This window comes from Condylura cristata, unplaced genomic scaffold (genome assembly GCF_000260355.1).
Source record: "Condylura cristata isolate star-nosed mole 26May11 unplaced genomic scaffold, ConCri1.0 scaffold00013, whole genome shotgun sequence".
Taxonomy (NCBI): domain Eukaryota; kingdom Metazoa; phylum Chordata; class Mammalia; order Eulipotyphla; family Talpidae; genus Condylura; species Condylura cristata.
In genome coordinates this window covers 18,265,957-18,281,797 of record NW_004567114.1, presented here as the reverse complement: position 1 = coordinate 18,281,797, position 15,841 = coordinate 18,265,957, and the positions used below count along the sequence as shown (strand labels likewise).

At 44.6% G+C, this 15,841-nt stretch overlaps 1 protein-coding gene across 17 annotated transcripts in view; it reads left to right on the top strand.

Moving 5' to 3' along the window:
* The window catches only part of NRXN3 (neurexin 3), a 1,505,538-nt gene that overhangs the window by 126,074 nt on the left and 1,363,623 nt on the right, over nucleotides 1–15,841 (top strand). The gene's annotated exons all lie outside the window — the stretch shown is intronic.

The window sequence follows — 15,841 nt, the reverse complement described above, 5'->3', positions numbered from 1 at the left end:
ATCCAGATTCCAGCATTAAGGGAAAGTCAGCTTTTCCTTCACACATGTCTATAGATGAGGCTGGGTATGCTTCGTCCCACAATTCTGGGAATGGGTACTAGATTGCAGAAGCCAATTTGCTTCTGAAAGAGAATCTAATCTGAAGCCAGACTCACCTAAGTCTTTGATCAGGGATCAGGCATCTTTGGGTGTGCTTCTTTCACCCTCTCCACCTGACTGGCTGGTGGGCTATTGCATGAAGTGAGGGTATTGATGTCAATGCCAGTGGAACTGTGTAGACTGGCAGAGGCACCCTTGGGAAGCCGAGTTGGGAGGCTGGGGTCGGGGGCCAGTGTGTCTTGGCATCTGTGCAGTCAGGGAATGAGCACCTTGGGATCTTGGTTCATTGATGTGAAAAGAGCCAGAACAATATCTTGGGGGTGGAGTGAGTGCCAGGCCCACGTTGCTTTAGATGGAAGCAGATCTGATGAAATCTTTTCCTTCCACCTTGATCTCAGGGTTCTGCTGGGTCACCTTACATGGATTGCTGTTGATGGATAGCTGAGTGAAACAGCCCTCTGGCCTCAAGTGTGTTTTTAGCAGAACAGCTCTCAGTAAATATCCCTTTCTCAAATGCCTCGTCTCATTCACGGAGTCGTTCTTTTTAGCTGCTGCTTAATCAGGAGCTGCCCCTTAGCACACTGACCTAATTTTCAGCCACAGTTTTTGTCTAGGCCTTTAAGCGGTGCTGCCTTCCTGTCTCTGAGTCATGGCTGATGTTATCTCCACTTTGATCTGTGGCCACTGCTCTCATCATGGCCAGTGTGACAGGTGGAACAGGGTGAGTCTAAAGGTGCAGTAACAGGAAGGAGGTGTTTATTATAATGGCTTCCAAATATACCATGAAGGCAACCCCCCCTTAACAGACCTCCTCAGCACCAAGGTTGCATTTGACCTGTCTCTGTGGTCTCATAGTTAAATGTGCATAGAAATTACCTGAACCTCTAATGAAACTGCGGTTTCTGATTGGGGAGGGTTGGGGTGGAGCCTCAGAGGCTGCATTTATAACAGTTTCCCAGGAGATGCCCATGTTGCCTCTGGCATTTGGACTAGATTTGAAGAAGCTTGAAGGCCACCACCTTGAATGATCTTGCAAGAGAGGCCATCTGGTTCTTTAGTAGGTCAGAATACTTAGAAGGAGAGCAGGCCTTGGGAAGTGGAGGGGACAACCGGAACACAAGGGTCTTATGAGCTTCATTCAACCAAGCAGGTGTCTGGTTAAACTTAGGCCTTCTCATCCTCCTGATGGCAGATGTGGAGTGGGAATCGTGGCTTCTGTCCATGCCCGTGTGGGCTGGGGGGGAGGAAGGGACACTGACTTCCCTCCCAAGAGCCTAGGGGACGTTCAGCCAGGCATTTGTGATGACCAACCAAGAGTTTCATTAGTCCACAAGGGGAGAAACAGAGGGATCACCTATAACTCGATCTCTACCCAGCCCTTCTTCATACTTTTAAAAAAGGCTGTTTCTGCAAATTTCTACCTGGTTATGTTTTTGGGTGTCTGTGTGACTAACAGACTCCCCTTCATGTGGATTATAATTATCAGCAGGTAAAAAGGCTCACAACTGTTCCAATTCCAAGTCCCATCTCCTTGTCCAAATACCCAGAGCTTCCCCTTACACATGGGTGGCCATGGTGGTTCTGGAAGAACAATGGTGATGACAGCAGATGCTCACTGGCCTGGGGCTGAGCTCACACTCTGGCACATGACTGTCTTCTGGGTATGATCTCAGTTGAATTTGTTCCTCAAATGCAATGTTGGTCTGGCTGTCCCTGTGTTCTGTTCAGCTTCGTTTGATCTCTCATTCCTCATTTCCTGTCTGTATAATCCTCCAGTAGGAACCAGATGCAGAGGAGAAAATGCTTGAGAAATATAATCTGAAGCAGTAACAAAGCAGGCTATTCAACTGTCTGGTTGACCTGCTGTTTTATCTATACTGGGGTGGTGGGAGCTTGCAGTGGCTGCTGGAGGAACAAGAGTGAATGAGGAGGCTCTTAATTTGCAATTGTTTGCCAGTGCCTGTGTTGGCCAATGGATTCATGACAAAGCTTGGCTCCAGTTTCTACGAGGCAGTTGCCTGGGTTAGAGTGTTTACCTGGTATCTTCAGGGATGAGGCATAAACAGCTGAAAGTATTTAATCTACTCTGAGCAAGGTTAACATGTGGGTCTCTGAAGTCTCTGTCCAGTAGCAGGAATGTTAGAACATACACCATTTGGGGTTGGGGGTGCTTCCCCAGGATTTTGGTTGTTGTTATAACTACAAATAGAAGTGTTTGAAACTTAAATCTGAATTTAGGCAGCAAGAGGTGAAACATGGCTGGAAATGAATTATTTATTTCATCACTGGGATCCCAGAAGCGTGGAGTGGGCTTTAATCTCTCTTGCACAGGAGCCTCTGAGTAAGTTTGAGGTCGTCTGAGTGAAATCTGACCTTATCTGCTCCTGGCCAGACATCTCTGCTCCCGCTAATTTGCCTTGAGAATAATTCAAATAAGACCCTTCACCTTGCTGTTCATAGAAGAATGTGAATATTTACCCAGCCTGTGGTCAGAGGAGCTGAAAATGCTTGAGTCTGGAATTTCATTTAATCCCATCATTTCCTACTACGTCTAAAGCCGGCAAGAGCTGAGTGTCAGGGACATGGGTGGGGACATGGGGTTAGGGATACAGTGTAGATTTCTCATGTACGTGCTTGAACTGAGTGTGCCTCAGTTGTTGAACCATAGAAATCCAGTGAGGGAGCTTCTCTTGTGCAGTTTCACCGATCAGGAATTTGGGGGATTAAAGAAAATCACATCTCACCAAGGTCAGCTATCTCTGAATCATTTCTTTGGGGTTCAAGTCCAGGGTACTTCCATATCCCAAGTTGCTCTATTTCTACTGTCTAAGGCACAGATACAATAAGGTATTTACCAACTCTCTGTGGGTAGGAATGAATGAATGAATTGTTGCAGGGTTAGAGCCTCCAACGAGGGCAGAAGAAAACCTGTTCCCTCCTGTCCTGTCTCTTTCTGGTTTATAAATATTTGTATGTGTAAACTGTTTCCCTCACTTTCTCTTTCTGTCCCCTGATCTTTAGTGAGCACAATGAGTTTTGTTAAAACTTCTCCTCCAGGCTCTCTGGTAAATTTAGCTTATTCTTCTTGCTAAAACATTTCGGAGACAGTTGCCTAAAGCATGTATGGCGAGTCTGCATGCACCGGACATTTCTGTCCTCAGTCATTAATGCAAGACCTCTGTTTCTCAGATGGAGGCCTGGCTCCCCAGTGGGGGGTGGGCAGCTGGATGTACTTCCTAGTTTGAAATTCCAAGGCTCCTGGACTAAAGTGGACAGGAAATGTGTTTTGCACTGTTTTCTGTGCCTTCTTGGTTTCCATGGACTCTAAACCATTGCCACCTCCCCATTCCAAACTCATTTGTAGATAGTTGTGTGATGTGTGTCAGAGGTTTGGAGTTCTTCTTACCTGAGAACTAGGAGTTACCTCTCTGGAGGTCATCTGAACACAAACATAAGACATAAGTGGGCAATGTCAGCGCGTCAAGTTGGGACTTCTGATATACCCTTTCTGCCCTTTTCCTCTTTTCTCCTGTGAACTGAAGACCAAACACCAGTCTCTTCCCACTTTACATTCCTTTCCACGACACTGGCCCAATCCAAACTGTGATCTTGTTCGTCTTTTAATTGGCCCTTGAATCTTACTTTAATGCAAACTGGAAAACTTTATTGAACCTCTCCTGATTATTAGTGGCTGGAGGTGTAGCACTAGGAAGATAGGCCGGCCCCTGCCTCTGGAAGTATCTCTGGGGGAAGACACTGTCAGACATGTAAATGTGACAGCTGTGGATGTGAGGAGAGAGCAGCTCAGAGAGCAGGAGGGGAGTGGGGCAGGGCCAGCCCAGCCTGGCTAGCTGGAGGGGCACCATCCATCATTTCTCTGGAGTCTAATGCTGCAGAGCACACATCTGCCCCCTTCTTCATGCTGCTGCTTCTGCTCCATGCAAAAGCCGCCTGGGTCCCCACACTCCAGCACCTGTACTATGTCTTGCTGAGTAGGTTGTTCAGTTATTTTTGTTCTCTGGTTGTCTCCCATGTTGTTTGCTTTGATATCCTATGCTTGGTCAGACTGCAGACAGACAGCCCTAAGCTCTATGCTCCATATCTCACCCTCCTGATGAAACATTGTTGATCTCTCTCCCACCTGTTACAGGCAAAAGCCCAAGTTGCCAGGGTTTGAGCCATCTTCATCTCTTCTCTTCCCATTGAATGAATTCTTATGCCAGAATTTGAACCAGCCCCTGCAAATTGCTCACCCTCTGACTTCTCCAGTACAGTCTTGCCCAGGGATGCTGCGATGTTATGAGCTCTTTCCCCTGTTCTAGACATCTGTTGAAGTTTAATTCAAGTGTCACTCTCTCTGGTATACCATCTCTGCTCTTCAGGATGCCATGTGCTTTTTAGTAACACTCACAAGTCACTTATTTGTATTGCTCCCTTCCATAGTTTATGTGTCTCTCTCCATGTCTCCCTAAGAGCTCATAAGCTCGTAGACATCAGGCTCCTCATTTTCTTCCCCTTTGAGCCACCACAGTGTTTCTGCAGATGGATACTGGCTGGCTGTGGAGTGGTGTGTGGGGTGTATCTTATTAGCTAGTTCTGCACAGTCTCTTGCAGAGCCCGGCCCTATGTCTACCCAGGGATGGATAGGGGTGAATAGAAAATGAATTTGAGAAGTTAAATGGGAACTAAAAATTGCATAGATTTTCCCACATGTCACCCTAAGAACATCACCAAGGTGGTATTTTTATTTTTGTTGGGCAATGAGGAAGAGTGGCACAGGAGATGCGGGCATTCAGAGTAGTGGCAGGGGATGAACAGCAAAACAGAAGAGAGTGGGCTGGAGAGAAATGAAGAGCCCAGATTGAAGAATTCTGTTTGCAGACAGTGGAGTCTGTCTGCATTTCCAGCTGTACAGCAGGAGCAGGTCACCATATACCTGGAGCCTCCTATGTTGAGGGGAGATCGGAACCCTAGCTTGCCTGCCCTGGTCTACTGGAAGATCAAATGAAAGCAGCTTGTAAGCATAAAGAGCCTGTGAATGGGAAGGGGTGTTTTTACTCCAAGCAGCGGCTGCAGCATTTATTACCTGAATCCTCCCAAAGCCACACTGTGGCAGGGCCCAGATCAAGGAGCGGTTGCTGAGACAGGAGGGATGAGGCCAGGCTGGATGGACCTGGCAGTCAGAACCCACCGGCCCCTGTAGTACCACATCTATGCGTATGTGCTCAGGCCAGGGAGGTGTGGGCAGTAGGGAAGGGCGAGGTGTATGTCCCTGACCTTGTCTGTGGCAGGTGACAGGTGCCTGTGGGAGACCAGTCCTTAGGTGCTAACGGGTCCCAGTTATCATGGCTCCTATCTTGCGGTGTCAGTAGAAGCATCAGATGTAGCAGAAGAGCTGGGTTGAGGGGTCCCAGCTCAGTACTAAGTAGCCATGGACAATATTTAGAAATGTTGTTAGCTCAGGAAATGCCAGGGCCTGCATGCTTCATGGCCATGTGCTCACTGGAGCTCACTTCATTCGAGGAACAGGCCTTGACTGGAAGCCGGGGATGTGAATAGACCAGCTCAAAGTGACCAACTGATACAAAAAGAGTCAGAATAAGAACTCAGGTCTTTCTGCTGACTCTGAGTCTGAATCACTTTTTTTCTGCTGCCCTTAACTTTTCAGAGCTTCAGGCTACTCATCTGTACTGGGGGTACTGTTATCTACCTGTCCCACATGGCATGTGAGGGTCTGCTAGATGGATGTGGAAGAACTCTGTGCACTGCAAAGCTTATCTGGCTCCTGTGAATTTTCATGAGCACTCTTTCCACACCCTGCATTCTGTAGGTGCCGGGATGTCATGGGCCATAGGACAGCCAGCTACTCACACTAGGGTACATTTTAAATATACCCTATTAATAGAGGGATTGCCAGACAGTGGGAAGGAAAGAAAAAGAAAAAAAAAATACTCAGTGATAAGAATGATTGTGTTTTCAGAAAGGAAAAAGTCATGCTCATGGGAAGTCACTGTCTTTTTTAAGTGTGCCTTCAGTCCCATGGATAGTAACAAAACCAAATGAAGGGATTAAGCAACGTGGGAAATTTACAAAGACAGTTAAGCAGAGAAAAGCAAAGGGAGTGAGTTTATAAAAGCCCAAAGCATGTCTGTACATTTTGACCACTGTTAGAAAGCAAATCACAGTTCTAGAAGGTAGAAGGTATGCAGTGGATGTGACATATCTATATTTTTAGTAAAGTCATTTAAAGAAGAAAAGGCCTGAATTCTTGCCTGAGAAGTGAATTCAAATTGGCCATGACATTAGCCATGCCCTGCTAGGAGATGGGAAGCAAGGGGTGTGATGACAAATGTCCACAGCTCTCGTTTTGATGGGGTCAGGTGAGAAGACACAATTTAGCCGCCATCACTTCATGATCTGGAAGAACAGCTCAATGCCTGGAAATGACGTTCATGCATGATGCTGAATTAGAAGGTGTCACTCTGAAGGCTTGTAGAAGGAGGCACCGTGTCAGAACACGGCAGCCAAGGTCAGGGGCTGTGGCATGCAGGAGGAACAATGGGGGAGGCTGCAGGCAAGGACAAATGGAGGGAATTTCCTTGGGGATAATCTGCAAACATTAAGAAGAAATATATCCAGTAGCCTCAGGGCAGAAATGAGAGGCAGCCATCTAAGACTGCACAAGGGTTTATCCTTCTCTGGCTTATCTGAACATGAGTGACCAGGAGATGTGCTTTGGGGAACTAGAAGGCACCTGAGTCGTTGTGACTGTGTTAACAGCCACAGTCCGCCACCTTGAGTCCCTTTCTCTCTGCTTAATGCGATGCTCTTAGAGGCAGAACTACGGTGACTTTGAATGACATCAATCTATTTGCAAGCCAGGGTTCTCTTGGCACTGTGGACATTATGCTGACTCAGTCACTTATTCAGTTCAGTGGAAAAATAGTATACTTTAGAAGTTTTATGAGAGTTAGAGGAGTGGAGTAGGCCAGCCTGGTATGTAGTATTAGATGCTTGACAAATGTTACCATCATCATCATCACCATCACCACCACCCTGGTCTGCACCCAGGGTGGAGTGTAGTAGCTTACAGGTAGTGACCTTTCTGGTCAATGTGGGGTAAGGAACATCCAGAGAACACAGTGGGAAACTGTTCAGATGTAACAAAATGAGCATTAGGTCAAGGACTGTAGATTTCTTCCCGAACTCTGCTGTACATGACTTTGAATGAGTCACTCTACCTCTCTGTTCCTATTTCTGCACCCATAACATCTGGGGCTGATCACAATGGAGGTTCTTTTTAATTTGAAAAATTCATGAGCCTATACAAAAATACAAAGCTAATTAGGCTTTGTGTTATTCAGATTGTTGACTTTGGGGCTTACTTTGTAGAACAGATCATTGTTCATCAGCAATGACCACTCATGGTAGGGGACTGACTCACACGCTTTTAGCACTAAAAGTCCTGCATCCTAGGAACCCCCTTAACCCTGAATACATGAGAGTGGCTGGTCAGCTTGACCGTGGGCCACTTCAGTCTGTAGGAGTAGTCATGCATCCAAAGACGCAGCTACAAGAATAGAGTAGTTCACTTGAGCTCATGGCAACCATCCTGAGGAGGTCATCCAATATCTATCATGGAGAATCATCTTAGTGAACTGGGGTCGTTATCACAAAATATCATAGATGAGGTGACTTTAACAATAGAAATTTGTTTCTCAATTTTTGGAAATTGGGAAGCCCAAAGGCAAAGTGTGGGTCTTGTTCTCATCCTGCTTTGCAGATGGATGACTTCTTGCTGTCCCTTCATGTGGTAGAAGGAGAGATCCTTTCTCTTGTGCTTTCTTACAGGATGCTGATATCTTCATTAGGTCTCCACTGTCATGATCTAGTTACACACTCCTCCCCCACTCCCAATAAATAACATCACACGTGGTCTGGAAGTTTAGAGCTTAAACAGGAATTTTGAGGGTGGGCACAAATATTCAGTCCAGAGCAGAAGGGGCTGATGGAAGTTGTTTTATGAGGGAGCAATGGGGATGCCAAAGGATTCCTGTGGCCAGTCTCATGTACATTCACCCAGATCCACTTAGTGCTTTTACTTGGGATTATTCTTGCTTCTTTTAGCCTTGACTGATGTGCTGAAAGGAGAATAGTTTTACGGCACCATTTCACAGGCTCAGCAAATGTGAGCCCCCTTTGTGGAAAGACTGAACTGAAAAGAAGAGTTAGCCTTAGTTTCTAAAGTTCTCTCTGGAATAACATGTTCACTTTTGGATTCTTCAGGGACCAGGAAGGTGACAGATTGAAGGGTGCTACGAGGGAGTCATCCAAATGATTGACAAGCTAGAGGAAGTAATTGATAAGAAGAAATAAAAAGAACAAAAGACCACGCAGCAGGCAGGTGCATGCGTGTGCATTCAGGGCAAGGGAAGGTAACAGGGACACTCCCAGGAGGAGGGGGAACAGGGTGAGGCAAGTCACCCACAGGGGGAGGGAAGGTGTGGAGAAAGAGCTCTATAGGGACATGTTTAATTCAGCAGGTATTTATCCATGGTCCACTTGCTTTGTGTCATCGGCTGTTCCAGGAATGAGGGGTGCCCATGGTGATGATTATTCTATGGTTGTCCAAGTGGGGGAGACAGGCAGTGTTTATACTGATGGAGAGTGAGGGTCTTCTTTCTTGTTGTATTGCCTCGATCAAGTTAGAAAAGTTTTCTAGGCTTGGTTTTTTATATCTGCTGAATGGACACACGTTGGTATGTCTGAAGAGCATCAACTAGGATTGGAGCCATGAGGGTGAAGGGATATTGATACTAGATGGTATTACCTGCACAATACCAGATACAAGGGAGGAGTGTAGAGTATCAAATCAGGGTGCATCCAGAGAAACAGAACCACCAGGAGGTGGAGATTGTACAGATAGGGAGTTGTTCCAAGACTTCACCTGTTGCCCGTCCAGCACCACTTCACACCATGGGGTGAATCAGCAGATTAACAAGACTTAGGATGGGCTGCAAATGGCTTTGCTTTTCTTCCACCCTGTAAATCTCCCAAGCTGCTCCCTTGGGACCTACTCAATGGCAGCATGCAAGAGAGGGAAATCTGGGCAGTGCAGTTTAGCTTAGCAAGTCAGCACGTCACAAAGCCACACGAAGAAGGGCAGGTAGGAGCTTCTTGGAAATCCAGGAAAAATTCTTTCTTGTCTGTTCGCCCAACAGAGAATGACTCTTTGATGAATGCTGTTTGTCAGGGTGAGGACCCTCTGGTTTTCCAGCAATTACCCAAATGCCCAGATGGTAACTAAGAGGAAGGAGATTTGATTCATGTTCCCTGGGGGTAGAAGATTTTAGTAGCATCAATCATCATTAACTATCCCATCATATTTGGCTATTTGATGTAATAGAATTTGATTGACGTAGTTATTTTACATAATCGTAATTTAAAAATTAAACAGGAGTTTGGCTCTGGGGAATTAGAGGGAAAAAAAGCTACTGCAAATGTGGCAACAACTGTCTGCTGAATTTGTTCATTTGTTTAGTCCTTCCATTCTCAGTATTTGACAGGACTTTCACTGTCCTAAATACTGGTGATCCAGAGGTGGAGCTGATGCCAAGTATTTCCTGTATGTGCCATCTTCATTAAGTGTAATTGGCCCTGGAAAGGTCACCAGCAGGAAGCATGTATATCTTTGGACAAAACAGACTTTGAGGCAGCTTGACTTTTTTTCAGATTTATTTTATTTATTTATGCACACAAGAACTGGGGTGTAAGCCAGAGGTATGCACCAGAGATGGAGTGGGGGGCAGAACAAGTGGCTCTACTGAAGTACACTGCTGAGGGGAGCAGTGGGCGAGGCAGGAGAGGTCTGCTGTGCCGTGTGGGTCAGATCCCTGGCGGGGTATTGAACTCATGTGGAATTGGGTGATGGTAACTTGATAGCACTGAGACTTTAACCCCTGTGCTGCCAGGGAAACCCGAGGAGTGTGTAGACCTGTGTGTAAAGTGTGTAAAGATGATATCAGCACTCTCAAAATTGCTTGTGATCTGGCCATGGAGTTCACACTTATTCATGGCAAGGTACTGTCTGATAATTGTAAACTTGGGCTACACGGGAAATGCGGCAGGTAACTGGGGTGATGTCAGAAAGAGGGATCCACCCAGGACCTGATCACAGTTCTATAGCCTCGAGATCTTTTGTCCTCGGCCCAGAAGCTACACAACTTCTAGCGACTTGTCTTTGCACAGGAAATAACCTACTCAGAAATAGTATGTTTGGCAGAAGCCTCGTCTCCTGCAATCTTTGCCTTTGTCTACGGTATGTTAAAATAAGAGCGCTTCTGATTCAGAGGAGTTATAAAAATAATATAGTAATTACAAAGTTCGCTTTCGTGACTCACTTCGCTCTAAATCATGGCCCTCTACAGGGAACCCTTTTCCAAGTTGAAATCCCACTTGCTGTTTATTTTGCAAGTGTCACTGGGTCCAAAATTTGGAGGTTGAATCATTCAGCGATGTGAAATCTGGGAGCAGGAGTGGGGGCCAGCACGATTCACTGTTTGTATGTGTCTCTTTAAAAAAAGTAGGAAATAAATGGACTGATTTGTCATGACTACCTCATGGGCATGCTTGATCACAGAGTACCTTGTTTTGGATTTGTATTTATTTTTCTTCCTCCCACTCCTGTCTAATTGCCCTCTCCAGAGTGGAGGCTTCCACTGCCTTTTGGCTTCATTAACGGCTTTCATTTTCATTAGGAGCTTTGCACTAATGGACTGTTATAAAACGCACAGTTGTTTCTTGCAGTCACCGCCAAACGGCTCTCGTCCTGCTGCTGATGTCGTGCATTAGGGCCGAAAAAGTGGAGGGGAAAAGCCAATGGAAATGAGGGGGAAATATCCAAACAGAAGATCTACCTACTTCTGGCTTTGAGTTTCTTATGGAAGTTGGGATTCCATGAGTGTTTTCTCTTTGCTCTCTATGAAGTGTTTCTTGGTTGGCAAAACCAAATGAAGGCAGAGATTAGCAAGTCAGTTTTCTTCATACCATTTCACCATTTGAGGGTTGTTTGTAATAAGATTTGCAAGACCACAGGAGGAGGAGAACTGCCAATGTGAAGATTGCATCGGGTGTTCCACACACACACATTGGTTATCGCAATCGAGATGCGCAGCCAGACAGTTCTGCTGTTCGGGTTCAGCTTGGTGTGCTGCCACCATGTGAATGAGTGTCCATATTGATGAGTGGTTGCAGAATTTGATTTATTTTTCTAAAAAGATTTATTTACTGGCCTTCTCTGGTGGCACAGCGGGTTACGATGCAGCACTGCAAGCTGGCCATAGCTGCTTCAGTGCGAGTTCGATATCCCACCCGGGAGCTGACCCACATGGCACAGCAGACCTCTCCTGTCTTGCCTGCTGCTCTCCTCAGCAGTGTATGTCATCCATCAGCCTGTTTTGCTCACCACTGTCTCTGGTGAATCCTCTCACCTCCCCCTGTACCTCTGGTCTCTACCCCAGTTCTTAAATGCATAAATAAATAAATCTTATAAGAACTGGGGTACAGGCCAGAGGTGCAGGGGGTGGTGGTGGTGAGAGGACTCACCTGAGACAGAGTGGGGAGCAGAATAGGCAGTTTGACTAAGTACAATGCTGAGGGGAGCAGTGGGTCAGACAGAAGAGGTCTGCTGTGCCATGTGGTCACCTCCTTGGCTGGGGATCGAACTTGTCTTGCAGTTACTGTGGAGAGATACATACATAGTGCTGCACTTTAACCTTTTGCGCCACTGGGGAGGACCCATTATTTGATTTCTTTATAGGTTGGTATCTGTATTCCTGGTGTCCTAAATTAGAAGTTTAACTTTAGAGATAACTAATCCAATCTCCATTCCTAGTTTACTGATGCAGAGAGAGATTAAGTCACTGGTAAGTATGAACTTGATGTTAGTTGGGGTCACTCTGAATTTAGACAGGAGCCCCCAAAACATGGCCTTATGAGAATTAGGCACCTGGATTCCCACCCCTTTCTTTGATCTTGTTCTTTCTGATGCTTTTTTTTTTCTAAAACACTACAAAAACTACTCCCACTCCTAATTTCACATAGAATCAGCCCAGCCAGTTTTAGGTGGCTTTGGTAAATTCTTCCTCCATTCCAAACACTTTGCCAAACAAATTTAAATTTTTCTCAGATGACTTAGAGTCAACAAAATTTCCTAAATCATATTACCTTAGTCTGTACTTGTTGAGTAATGTCTTAAAAAGTACTGTTGTTCATTAAAAAGGAAACATTTTAATTCACCAGTATTTAAAACCAGTGTAAAATTTAGTTTCTTAATGTTCATGTTTATAATCTTTCCACAGCATAATTTATGTGCTATAAATAGGATAGTCTGTGTGAATGAAACCATCACCATGTAATAACATAGTTGTGCTTTGTTTGAATTTATCATGTTTGTTATGTTTCACAGGAGCAAAAATCAACCAACATTTTTTTTTTAAAGATTTATTTATTTATTCATATAGAACTGGAGTACAGACCAGAGATGCGGAGGGTGAGAGGATTCACCAGAGCGGGGTGCAGAACAAGCAGATCAACAAAGTACACTGCTGAGGGGAGCAGCAGGCAGGTCAGGAGAGGTCTGCCAGGCCATGTGGATCTCCTCCAGGGCAGGCGGGAATCGAACTCATGCAGAAGTGGCTTTAGCTTCTTAGTGTTGTGCTTTAACCCACTGCACCACCAGGGAGGGCCCCAACCAACATTTTAATGGGCTAATACCTGGAATCAAGACTTAAAATCTTTATGTTAACTGATAAAGTCTTTGCAGGGAGATATTTTTATTTGGTAATTAAATAGATATTAGTATTATTTAATTAAAATATTTGCAAATGAAATGATAACATACGCTTGTTTGCTTAGAAGTTCTCCATCATTATCTAAGTATAGATCCATTTCCCCTTATTAAAGAAAAGATACCTGTAAATTTCCCAAAATTCTTCCATTTTTTTGTTCTCATATACTTTCAACATGAAAGCTGGCATCTGTTTGCTTTTGTGTTTGAACATGCAAATTTTAAGGGTCGGGGCTCCAGTGCTTATATTGTATGCAGGGTATTTGGTTCGTCAAAAGCATATAATGTCAAATAATAACCACGAGGATTTACAAAGCCTAGTTTGAGAAAGGTCACCAAAATGTATAAGTTGACTTTGAGGGTAGATACTGTAGGCTTGAAACAAGGATGATTAAATCTTAAATCTTCACTAAGTTTGGAAAAGCCTGACTGGATTTGAGATTTCAAAATGCAAGAATGATGGGCTTCTTTCCCCGTCACCCTTTGCATTGTTTCCCAGTTCAGTGATGGAGTACTGTCTTAAAAAGTGCTATTCTTTTTTAAAAAGGGAGAGTTTGAACTTGCCAATATTTAAAACAAGTATAATGGGATGGAAAAAAACAGAGATGAAAACACATCTGAAAATGCTCCAACATCCAGAGATGGAGGCAGAGGGCAGGCTACATGTGGTACCCCCAGTCTAGCAGCAAAGAAATCAGGGTGTTTACCAAATCTTTGAAAATCTATTCCCAGAAAGGGCCAATTATAGTTGACTGCAATCCAGAAAATTGTGCTTGAAGGCTACTTCCTGGAATAGGTGGTGGGGAGTTCCAGGATTTCTGGGCAGAGGGGAAGTTCTATTCACTTCCAGGGAAATGACTAGAGTCTCAAAGTGGCCTAAAGGGTGATGACTGGCTGTGGAGGGTGAGCTCCGTCATAGCTGGCATCTGAACAGGAGTGCTTGATCACCCCTGGGAAAATACATCTGTCCTGAGAGCCAGAACTCACAGTGCTGCCCCATCTGTCAGTGTGCAGTACTACCTGCGTCCTTAAAACAAGGCTTTTTAATTATTGGCAGCCAGGCCATTGAGGGAACAACCCCTGAAAAAGCTGAGTTTGAACTAACTTTAGAATTTGATATTCCATGAACTTCCAAGCTTAGCCAGAAACTAGTCATTTAATCTCTCTGAGCCTTGGTTTCCTCTTCTAAAATGGGTGTAGTTATGTGGACTGCACCATGATGCTTAGAAGTAAGTGAATTTGTGTATTAATGCAGGGGGCAGAACATCTGCTCTAAGCAGGCCCACAGCTGCTTTTTATTTCCCCCATCACTTTTTGCTTTCTGCCCCTGTCCTCTGCCATATTTTCTTAGAGCTGTGCTCTGAGCTTGCTTCACACTATTCCTGAGAAAGAATTTATGTATTAACCAAACATAACATCTATAACCTTAGAGACCTATAACCTTAGAGACCTGAAACCGTTTGAAGGGTTAAAAACTCAAGGTCACCTAAAGCAATGGATCTCTATTGGTGGAATTTCTGGCTTTTGGCTTGCTGGTGCTGGGGTCAGTTTATTCTGGGGCCAGTTCCATTTGGTGTTACAAGATATAAGTTTGCTGTATATCTTCCCTCCCCTGCTTTTATCATATGATCTTTGTCTATCTACTTGTAATGCCAACTGGCTAGGGGATGGATGGCTCCCAGGACTACTTTAATCAGAGGTAAGCACACCTTACAGGGGCCTGTGTGCCCATGAAACTGCACAGCTTCATCAGTAAGTTTACTGTGCTGGGCTTTCCCAGAGCATATGCTTCTTGATTTGGTCCCTGGGCAAATTTGCAAGTTCTAATCTAGTTGTTCCTGGAGAGCATCCAAACCTAAGGCAGGCCTGCTTCTCCCTGAGTTGTTAGGCATTAGATTGGCAGAGTCTTGGACTCTGGTAAGTTCTTCAGGCATGGAGGGAGGTTGGAAACCCAGCCAGGTACAGTGGAAAGAGTTGTTGGGAAGCATGTTACAGGGGAGGCTGGGAACTCAGTGTCTTGAGTGATCTGCACTGTGACTTCCAAGATCAAATTAAGGGAATGCCTGTTATGTGTGAGGGATTGTTTTAGACAATGGGGATGCATTGGAGAATAAGACCAGCAAACTATTCCTATGCATTGTATGTCTTTTATTCTATGAACTGGGAATATAACAAAGAATAACAGTAAATTGCCACAGGTGCAATAGGTAGGACATAGGTAGCTTATAGATGTAGACAATGTGTTGGAAGGTGATAGGTGCTATAGGGAAAAAAAAGTAGATCAGGTAAGTTGGGAGGGTAGGTAAGGAATACACTTTTCTATGTATTTGATCCTTAAAATACTGAATTTTTTATTTGTTGTTGTAATAACATTTTTGTCAAGTTACTGTTGGTTTACAACATTCTTTGAACATTGGGTGTTCAGTCTCCCCCCGGGTATGTGAATATACTACACTGCATCCATCACATAGTTCTAGTCCCATTCACCATGATCAAATGACTCCCACAAACCTGTCTTCCCACCCCCCACCTTTTCCCACTCCCCTTTGGCAACCACCGTATTTTTCTCAGCGCCTACGAATTATTTTTGTTCTTTTAGTTCATTCGCTTTATTTATATTCCACATGAGTGAAACCATCTGTCTTTCACTTTTTGACTTATTTCATTTAACATAATCACCTCAAGTTGCATCTGTGTTGCTGCCAAAGGCAAGATTTCATCTTTTTTTAATAGCTGAGTAGTATTCCATGGAGTATATATACCGCAACTTCTTTATCCAGTCATCCATCAATGGGCATTTAGGGATTTTCCTTGTCTTGGTTATAGAGACTAGTGCTGCAGTAGCCACAGAGATGCGTGTATCTTTTCAAGTTAGTGTTTTTATATTGTTTGAAT